We start from the raw sequence: 11,687 nt of genomic DNA, 5'->3' as shown, positions 1-11,687 counted from the left end.
TGCTAAATGCTCTCTAAATTTCACTATAAATTAGATGCAGACAAGATTCAGGATCTGGATTATGAATAAATGAGATCTATTTATAGGTAAAATTGGGCAATGGATGGTTGAGATTGAGTAATCTCAACAAGGGCGAGGATTGATGGGTTTATGATCCATGTGGGGGATTTCAATCCAATCCTAGGATGACAAATGTCAACAAGAGATGGGTTGAGAGGAGAGGGAATAAGCATTAAATGCTTGACATGACTTGAAGGTTAACTTGGGAGGTAAGGTTAATGTTGAGTTGAAAGAATAAAGCCATTATCTAATAAATAATGTCTTTATCCAATGGATAAACTCTTGTGCAAGAGTTAGTGAGGATAACCATGGTCAAAGAAATAAATGCTTGAAGAGACCCATGAATCAAATGGGGGTTGAGTTAGAGGTAAAGTCTCCAACCATGGGGGCAAGTGGATTTAACCATAAATGGTTATGTAAGAGCCATTAGTGGTTTGGAAGACTTTTAGGGGTTAGCTTGTTGAACACATAAAACATTAAATGCTTTTCAAATACTTTGGAGGCTTTGAGAAGTGACTTCAAGTTGCTTAGGAATGTGATAATATTTAGGAGTGGATTAGGCTAATTAGGAATTATTAGAAAGTGGTTACAAGGGTCTAGAAGGGGATTTATGATTGCAAGTGGGTTTGGTGGGTGAGGGAAAATAGGATTTTAAATAAAATAAAATTCATTTATTTCAATTGTGGTTGCAACTTGCATTTGTAGGAGAATGCAAGTGGGGGGAGTTTAGTGATTTAAATAAATATTTTATTATCTATTTAAAAGAGGAAAGGGGTCAAATTAAATAAATAGGATTTATCCATTTAATTGATTTAGAGGTGTGGTTTTAATGAATTAATTGAAAATAAATTGAATAATTTATTTAATTAATAGGAGAATTGTTGAGGATGAATTAATTAAATATTAATTTAATTAACTCTTGGCTAGTGGGTTTATTAATCAAATAAATAGTAAATATTCATTTAATTAAATGGATAGATTTATGTGACTACATTGCTCCTCTTTGAGACGGTGCGGTTTATCGCGTCATTTCAAAGAAAGAAGAATAGGTGTGAAGAAATATGTCCCATAAATGTTAATTTAATGAGTGGTATGCCCCCTTAAGAGATGGGCCAAAAAATTTTGAAAAATCGAGCGATCTCTCAAAAAAGAACGAGAATTGGCAGGGAGGTAGAAGAGAATAAAATAGCAATGACGGTGAAAGAATAGAAGAAATTGGGATTAAAATAGAGAAATGAGAGGTGTTGGAAGTTCACAGGGACTACGAGGGTGAGCGAGGTAAAATTAGGTTTAGGGATGAGGGTATATATGGGGGTGAAGGGGTAAAAACAAGGTCATTTGCATCCATCTCCATAGCAATTTAGAGCTTTGATAGTGACTTTTGTGAAAGAGCAAGCAACAATCAGCATGCCAGTGCCGATAGCAGATCATCAGCTAGAGCGGATCCATCGATTCCAGCGGCCAGATAACTACGGACAAGTGGTACGCAAATTTAATTTTTTTCTTTTCATGCATTTTTGATATGTTTTTGTAAGCATCCAAGTCCAACTAAGACAATAGCGCTAAAACTGTGTTTTAGCATGGTTGTCAGCTAAAATAGCACTTTTGTGCCGCTATAGCACTATTGTATAGTGGTTTTAGCACTATCGGCTCTTTGTAGCGTAGTCCTGTAGTAGTATTAGCGCTAATGTAGTTGTAGCACAATTAAGTCAATGTTGTAGCGCTATCGCCATGTTATGGTGTGTTTGTGTAAGTCTTATAGCGCTAGTGTGTAGTTGTTTTAGCGCGATTGTTAGCAGAATAGCGCTATTGTCCAAAAAATAGATGGCCTAGTGTTTAGAAAAAATGGTCTCCTGATGCCGGTGTTGGGTGGATGGATGGATAAGTTGTTTTGAATCATAGCATCCCCGTTGAGACTAGGTATTATGATAAATGTCTGTTGTAGTCTAGTTTTGTCATGATCGCTTACCTATTGAGACCCGAAGATACTTGGTCAAAGTATCTGTTGATAGTCTAGGGTTAAACTTAAGAAAGTTTGAAACAAAACAACTAATGATGATGTTGATGTGTGTGTAGGAGGATCTTCCTGTGCTTCAGATGTGGGAGTGGCATCCAGCCACACAGCAGCTACAAGATTAGTTGACTGAGGTAGAGATTGATTGTCTCGTGGTGACTAAGTTATATGACATGATGTACATGCCCATGATTCGGATGAATCGTGAACTAGTGATGACATTAATTGAGTGGTGGCACAGTGAGACCTGCATATTCCATTTTTCAATGCGAGAGATGTCCGTTACACTAAAGGATGTGTGGCAAATTTTGCATATTCCTATCCAAGGGGAGCTGGTGACATATGACTGAGGTGTAGGGACAACAGCTATACAACGAATGTTCACAGAGGATGTCTACATTCATGATGGTTTGATCATGCGGGAGAAGATAGCAGCATTATATGAACCATTACCAGTTGTATTATTAGGCATTATCAGGGGGTTTGATGTGCCCCAATTGATGATCACATGGACTGGCCGTGGGTAGGGACCAGGTGATTGAGCACATGGTGATAGATGGGATCCGCTATGCATGGGGACCATGTGTGCTATCACACCTATACAAGGAGCTACATGAGGTGGTATACCGAGATACGAGCTACATGAGATGGTATATAGGGATACGAGCTCTCTGGGAGTCGGCATTACTTTGCTACACATCTGGGCATGGGAGCACCTGTCAGTTACATGACCGGTGTGTCTGAGATTTAGGGCAACAGATCAGCCCTACATGTACATGTATGGAGGTATGATGAGTCAGCCCCACTTGGGGAAGTTGGAGTGGTGGCGGCGAGTATTGGATGATTTGGATGCAATGATATGGGGGCTATATATTGAGTGTGAGCCTCGGGAGGATGATGTAAAGGATTTTTCGTATGTATTTATGACATAGGTTTTGATTGGTAGGACATCCTACAATGTAGAGAGATAAGTACTGAGTAGAGTGATGAGGCAATTCGGTTGGAGGTAGTGATTGCCAAGGGAATTAGGGGAGTATGCATGGGCGATATGGGAGAGATTCCAGTGGGGGCTGGTGTTACCATATGATCAGGCTTTAGCCGAGTTCTAAACCTTACAGGTGAGGCCAGGGATTGTGGATGCGGGAGTGATATAGGAGTACACACAGTATCATACCGCACATCTTATTCCATGCATTTCAGATCTAGCTGAGCCGATACCATCATTTGAGGATGATAAGAGATAGCGACAAAGGAGAGGAGGCAGAGGAGTAGGAGGAGGAGGTAGAGGTGATGGAGGAGGAGGAGATGGAGGTGGTGGAGGAGGTTCTGGAAGAGGAGGAGGTGGAGGGGGTGGGGGTGGTGGATTTGGAGGTGGAGGTGGTGGAGGAGGACGGTTATAGAGGAGAGGGAGAGGCGAGCAGTCGTTGTGACTTTCATAGGGGCCTTTGATTCAGGGAGGAGTCAGATTAGGTGGTAGGGATATTGGGGAGGGAGAGGCACCTATCGATATGGGAGAGGGAGCTACCGATGGAGGAGAGGGAGCTACAGGTGGAGGAGAGAATCTGATGGGGATGGGAGGAGGAGATCTATGGGAGCATATGCTAGTATATATATAGACTCAACTTACAACAACTGAGGCATAGGTGGAGAATTGTGAGGTGGAGATTGCAGCTAGAGATGCTCAGCTGTTTGCACGGGAGTCAGAGTTGACAGTAGTGAGGCGAGAGCGGGATGATGTTGTGGATAGGGTGATGCAGCTACGAGAGAGAGTTTGGATCTTGGAGGGATCACAGGGATATGATGTGTTATTTAGTGCACTCCAGTGGGCATGGGGAGAGATTAACTACTGGCAGGGTTTATATGAGCAGGTAGTGCCATCCAGTCAGTGGGCATTGAGTTATTCACAGATGCGTCAGGTGAGATCAGAGAAGTCTCAGAGGATGCAAAGTAGTGGTGGTGTTATGGGTCCTCCACGATGAGGTAATGCAGGTGGTGCTGGGGGTGGTGGTGGAGCAGGAAGTGATGGGGGTGCAACATCTGGCCAGAGTGCCATTTGAGAGAGCTTTATGTATTTTATTACATTGTCATTTTGGACTGTGACTTGGATGGCTCTTGATAGCTGATATATTTTTTACGTCACTATACTCTAATACATGTATGCTTTTGTGAGATGATATATGATGTGATATATGAGGAGATCTCATATTTTGTGATGATATGCATGTTGATCATGATATGTATGGGTTTATGCAAGATGATGATTATGATTTATGCTTAGATGGATGTTATAGATGATTTTGCTTTCTATATGTGTATGATGATGATTGTATAATTTCTATATGCATGTTTATGAATGTGATGCTAACATGTGGATGTAGGTTAATACATGTATGATTCATTGTTGTAATGATTTATGTATGTGATGTCATGATGACTATGTATGCAAAATGCTGAATGAATGATGCTGCTTATGAGTTAGACAGTACTTGTGTTTATGTTGATGATATGATGATATGCAGCTTTGTGTTTTGTAAGATGAAAATGTAATGAATCGAATGGTTTATATAAATATTCATAGATGATTAAAAATGCACGACAAATGGATAAACAAATGTAAATACAAATGTGTGTGTGATGATTTCTAAATGAATGCACTTTTAAAATGAATAAGCAAATATTCAGACAAATGTTTATGTTTATGATTCTAAATGACTTAAAATCCGACTAAGTGATAAATGAAAATGAAATGATAATACAAATAAATGCAACTAAGGGATAATGAATAACTGCACCTTAATGCAATTGAAAGGATAATGAATGCATCTTAATGAATCCAAATGAAATTTTTAAGATGAGAATAAAATGAATGAGTAGAAGAGTACATTGGATGGATAGATGAATGTACTTGACTAATAGATAAATAAATGCAAATGAATGCAACTAAATGAATCTAAATGAATGTACTTTAAACAAACTTAAATGATGATGGATGATTTTGAATGATTTAAAATATAACTAACTGTACCTAGATGACTAAATGAATGTACATTAATGGCTAATAATGGAAGTAAATGAAATGATGGGAAATTTATACAAATGAATCTAAATGCCCTTATTTGCAACGATGAAATGATGTAAGGATGATAATGTAAGTAAATGATAATGAATGCAACTAAATGATATCATATGCACTTGAATGAATATCTATAATTGGATGTAATGAACCTACATGCAAGTAAATGATAATGAACTAGATGCATTTAAATGCAACTAAATGTAATGGAATGATGATGTCATGTGTTTAGGGTAGATGAATGCAAGTTGGTGAGAACTTGCATGATGCACTGATGATGTATTAGAGAACTCCGTCATGATTGTATCCAAGACCAATTCATATTAAATAACTTCTCATATTTTAACTTGTTCACACTTGCATACAAAACCATAAATATGAATAATGAATGATCAAATGGATGGGTGATATGAAAAAAAATGCAATATAAACAGATGAGATGAGATGAAGATCCATAGTGCTTTATTTTTCATCATTGAGCATGGTAGTATCAATCTTGGATGAGGCAATAGGAACCAAGTTTGGAGCATTGTACCTGTAAGCAAGCCATATAGATAAAAGAATATGGACCCTCCATTCTGGTTCATGTGCGTACGGTGTAGGTGTATGCTATAGTTAGTAAGCCATAGTGATCCATGACTAGATTTTTGCATATGATCATGTAGCTTAGTGAACTTCCCACGTAGAAACCATTAGTACATACCCCAAAACTTCAGTGGAACAAATCGTAGACAATAAAATAAATGATACTTAGGAACCATCTCGGCTACTCTAATCACTTGTGGATATCCTGGAGTAGCATAGGAACTCGATATAAATGAATAAATAACTTATCAAACTGACCAAGCACTTGATAGCTTAAACAAAAATTTCTTGTCAAAGAAAATGTTATCTTTGTCTTTGTTTTGGTGAGGAAAGATTCATCCTTGTTAAGACAGTTGTGCATGGGGATGTGTTGATTGATTGATTGATTTGATAAGTGATCATAATTTGAGTAGCTCAAACTGTTGGTTTGATGTTTGTTTGCAATGTGTATGTACAAAGGATTTATGTGTTTGCCATGTTTTCGATCGATTTTTGTTTGTTTTATCATGTTTTTTTGGATTTTTGTAACTATTTTGAATGTTTTTTAATTTTGTGAGATAGTTTTGAATGAAGAACTCAATGAATCATAAGTAATGTAGAATTCACTTCCATCAATAGGTTAAGAGAATTGCCCCCAGTTTAGATATTACTATGAAAAGCAGGATGCAGGACGCATGAAGTACTAACCCTGATTGCAGATCAATAACAAGCCATGGTTTGACTGATGGATGAATGGATGTAATGAATGTGATTGCAACAAGTCTGAAAGACAATGGAGCAATAGCTTTTACAAGTGGTGCTAGTTTGCCATATTTTCACCATCGCACTTACCCAAGGTGCCACCGGAGTGGTTGTTCACCATTTGAATGCATGATTTTTTTCTTTACTATTTTGATGTTTTTGTATTTTCTTCAAGATATTTTATATGAATATTTTTGGTGTTTTTCTGATATACATTGGAGCCTGATGCTCTATACAACTTATGTATGAAACCTTTTTAGGTGCATGTTGTTGATTGGATCTGCTAGTAGTTCTCCTTCTAAAGTAGCCAACCGATATGCCCCAGACCCAAATACAACAGTGATAACATATGGACCCAGCCAGTTTGATTCAAATTTTCGTTGATGTTCTCTATTTGGTTGGTTGGTTACAAGGATTCTCTCTGAGAATGAGATCACCTACCTCAAATGTATGAGGTTTAACTCTATGATTATAGCTTCTGCTCATGCACTGTTGATAGGCTTTGTGGTGGTTGTATGCAACTTGTCGCCTTTCATTAAGTAGTTCCAAGTCTTGAAGACAGGAGACTCGGTATGCTTCATCATCTATCATATTATGCAAAGAAACCCATAGAGATGTTATCTTAACCTCAATAGGAAGGATGGCTTTTGCTCCATAGACTAGTGAATAGGGAGTTGCACCTATAGGGGTTTGAATGCTAGTTCCATATGCCCATAGTGCTTGATTCAATTGAACATGCCAATCATGGCCAACATCATTGACTGTCTTTTTGAGGATTCTCAATATGTTCTTGTTTGATGCTTTGGCCTGACCATTTCCTTGTGGGTAATAGAGAGTGGAAAAGCGGTGTTGGATGTGAAACTTCTCACAAAGCTCACAAACATCCTGATTTTTGAAAGGAAGCACGTTATCTATGATGATGGACATGGGTACACCATATCGATAGATGATGTAATTAAGGATGAATGAGGCAATCTGCTTACCAGTGACTTGGGTAAGTGGAACAACTTTGATCCACTTTGTGAAGTATTCGGTGGCGGTAATGATGAATTTGTGGCCTTTGGATGAAGATGGATGAATTTAACCCACAAGGTCAAGTCCCCATTGACAAAAGGGCCATGGTGTTGTGGTTGGTTGCAATTCTTGTGCTGGTGCATGTGTTAAGTCTCTGTGAACTTGGCACTTCTTGCATTTTCTGGCAAAATAGTAGGAGTCTTTTCCATGGATGGCCAATAGTATCCAGTGCGAATGATCTTCTTTGATAGTGAAGGACCACTTGAGTGAGTCCCAAAAATGCCTTCATGTACCTCTTCCAACTCCTTTGTTGTCTGTGAACTTGGCACTTCTTCCATGGTTGGTTGCAATTCCTGTGCTAGTGCATGTATTAAGTCTCTGTGAACTTGACACTTCTTGCATTTTCTGACAAAATAGTAGGAGTCTTTTCCATGGATGGCCAATAGTATCCAGTGCGCATGATCTGCTTTGATAGTGAAGGACCACTTGAGTGAGTCCCAAAAATGCCTTCATGTACCTCTTCCAACTCCTTTGTTGTCTCATCTTGTTCCAAACATCGAAGGAGAGTACCATCAAGACTACGTTGGTATAGAGTTTCAGCAATGATGGTGTATCGAGCGGTTTGGCGAATGAAGGTTTTGCATTGGTTATTCAATTGGTTAAGAGGGAGTGTGTGATCATGAAGGTAGGTGTAAAACTCACCGTACCATGGGGATTCAGAACCGACAAGGTGACATATCATCTCGGATTTAGGGACATCATAAGCGGGAATCCAAAGTTGTTCTACCAAGAACTCGTAGAGTGTTGAATTTTGTCGAAGATCTAGGAAAGATGCAATGGTAGCCATGGTGTCAGCAGCTCAATTATGATCTCTGGGTATCTGCTCAAAGGTGATAGTCGTAAATGATTCTTTCAAACTGTCCACCATTTGCTTGTACGACATGAGTTTATCATCCTTGGTCTGATATTCATCTATGACTTGTTGGCAATTTGGAGTCACCATATACCTGTACCTCTTTCAGTTTCCATTGCATGGCTAGTCTGAGTCCTATGATCAAGGCCTCATATTCTGCTATGTTGTTTGTACATGGAAAAGTTAGCTTGTAAGACTTCGAGATGTTGTCACCTTGAGGTGTTATAAATAGAATGCCTGCCCCTGAGCCATGCCTAGTATATGAACCATCAAAGTAGAGCTTCCATGTTTGTGTCACTGTGATCATGAAGATCTCTTCATTTGGGAAGTTAGAAACAAGAGGATGATCTCCTATGAGGGGTGCATTGACCAACTGATCGACAATAACTTGCCCCTTGATAACCTTACGGTCCACATACTCAATGTTAAATTCACTTAGAATCATCACCCATTTGGCGAAGTGACCTATCAATGCTGCTTTGCTGAGTAAGTACTTTAGTGGATCGATCTTTGCAATGAGTTGTACTTTATGTGTTAAAAGGTAGTGCCTCAGTTTAGTGGCTACCAAGATTACTGCTAGGCAAGATCGCTCAATAGGTATGTAATTGAGTTCATAGTTGATCAGTGTGCGAGAGATATTGTATACAACACACTCTTTCCCTTTTGCATTGTGTTGTGACAGCAGTACTCCTAATGTTGTATTGGTAGCTGAAATATAGAGCAATAGAGGTCTACTTGGATCTGGTGGGATCAACAATGGTGTATTCATGAGATAGTCCTTAAGCATCTAGAATGCTTGCTGGCATCTGGTATCCCATTGAAAGCGGATGTTTTTCTATAGCAGGTGTGTAAAGGGATGACACTTATCTACTAGTTGTGCAATGAATCTTCAGATAGATTGTAGCCGCCCTTGTAGTGTCCTTAATTGACTGATGTTCTTTGGAGGTGGCATGTCCATGATTGCTTTGACCTTTTCCGGATAGACCTCAATGCCTTTTCTTGAAACAATGTATCCGAGAAGCTTCCCTGAGGTTACTCCAAAGACACATTTCTTTGGATTGAGTCAAACATGATATTGTTCTAGTCTGTCAAATATTTTCTCTAATATTGCAAGATGCCCTTCTCTTGTTAATGATTTTGCTAGTAAGTCATCAACATAATCCTCCATTATGGTATGCATCATATCATGAAAGATGGTGGTCATTTCTCTTTGATAGCCCACCCCTGCATTCTTTAGACCAAAACGTATCATATTCCAACAGTATGTTCCCCATGGACATGTGAAGGCAGTCTTATGTTGATCTTCTGGAGTGATCTTTACCTGGTTGTACCTTGAAAAGCCATCCATGAGAGAAAGCATGGCATGTCCTATTGTTAGGTCCACAATCATGTCAATGTTTGGTAGGGGAAGTCATCTTTAGGATATGCCTTGTTTAGATCTTTAAAGTCAGTATAGATATGGATGCCCCCATTTGGTTTGCCAACAGGTACAATGTTGGAGATCCAATTTTCATAATCAATTGGTCGGATGAAACCAACATCCAAGAGTTTCTTAAGTTTTTCTTTGACTAGTACTGCAATGTAGGGTTGCATTTTGTGAGGCTTCTCTTTTACCGATTTAGCTCCTTCTGCCATAGTGAGGTGATGCATGACCAGATCAAGATCTAGACTAGGGATGTCTGCATATGACCATGCGAATTTGATCTGATGCTTCTAGAAGAATTCTACAAACTTAGGTTGTTCCTCTAGAGTTAAAAGAGATGCCGGATGTATTTGGTGAGGAGTCTTAGGGGTCCCCACGTTGAATTCTTTTGTTTCCTCGATGAGGATCGTTGATCATTCCTGATTTGTACTAGAGGGAAGGATGTCAAACCTTTCATCCCTAGGTGCCTAAGAGAGGTTTTCATCATTGGATACGCTCTTTTTTTTTAATTTTTTGGGATCAAACAGTGCCACAATGTGGTTTTTGCAGGAAGATCCATGTTTTATTGTGATATTTTTGTAGCTGAAAGGTTTGGCATCCGCCCCAAAGTATGTTGTGCTATTAAGTTTGATGGTGAATCCAACTTTGTGATCCCCACTTGGTATGTTATCTTGTAGTTCCAAAAAGTCAATGATCACCTCATCATTTTGGAATTGGTCAAGGCATGGGGGATTTGGTTGGTTCCATTCGATGAGTTCAGGATGGATAATTGGCATTACCTCATCGATCAGGTTAAGTTCATGGGATGTGTCAGTGAGGGTTGAGTGAAGGTCATTGATAGTACTCTCCATGTCAGAATCAGGCGTAGGATGTGACGTAGGGTCTATAGAAGGTGTTTCCAGTTTAGGAACCCAACAGGTTTTAATATGTGCTTCTTTGTAAACAGGGATTTCTTTGCGAGGTGGAGGTGGTGATGTGTCTTCCTCATCTGAAGCATTGAAATGTACGGTTTAAATTCCCACTCATGTGAGTCAATTTCTGATTCACTTTCCAGTATTTGATTACTATACCAAACCAGGATATCTTTTGAGTTGAACACTGCAGTTGTAATCGACTAATGTACTTTTGGAGATGGAATGGTTGGTGTTGCAGGGAGGATTATTGGTATCATTGAATCTGATACTGGGAGTATCGGTGTTGTTGAATCTATTGTTTCTGATGGAATTACCAGTGTTGTCGATGCTATAGGGGGTACTACTACTGCTAATGGTGATGTTGATGCAGTTGTTGCTGCTGATGGGGTTGTTGGTTTGATTGGTGGGATGATGGGTGTTGTAGGTAATATTATCGGTGCTGCTAGTGGGATAATGGGTCTTTCAGGTATTTTTAACAGTGTGAGTAGTGTTGTGGATGGTATTGATGGGATTCTTAGCCTTGTTGGGGCATTTGGTGTGATTCTTGGTGCTGCTGATATAATCAAGGGTGGCCTCTTTAGAGTATTAGGCTGATATAGAGATTTGTTGGGTTTCCCTTTGAATCTAAGCTTAGGAAGAGCCTCCTTTTGAAAACCTAACCTAACCTAACCATTATAGACCATTCTTTGCATAATGGTAATGCCTTTGCCATATTGATCTATAGGAAGCTTATCCTGTGGGATTTCCATGGTGATAGGCTCTTTATAGATCCATTCTGCTAGGTCCTCATCTCTGGTCTCCTCTTCCTGATTTCTTCCAAAGATAAAAGGTGACAAAGTGCATGTTGGCTTGACCAATGGTGGTTGAAGTAACCTTTGAGGCTTACCATGAGTTCTAGGGGAAGTGGGTAATTGCCCAACACAAAAGAGTTGGCTTAGATTGTAATCCCC

Source organism: Cryptomeria japonica, chromosome 7, assembly GCF_030272615.1.
Source record: "Cryptomeria japonica chromosome 7, Sugi_1.0, whole genome shotgun sequence".
In the NCBI taxonomy this organism is placed as follows: domain Eukaryota; kingdom Viridiplantae; phylum Streptophyta; class Pinopsida; order Cupressales; family Cupressaceae; genus Cryptomeria; species Cryptomeria japonica.
This window is presented reverse-complemented; position numbering follows the sequence as displayed.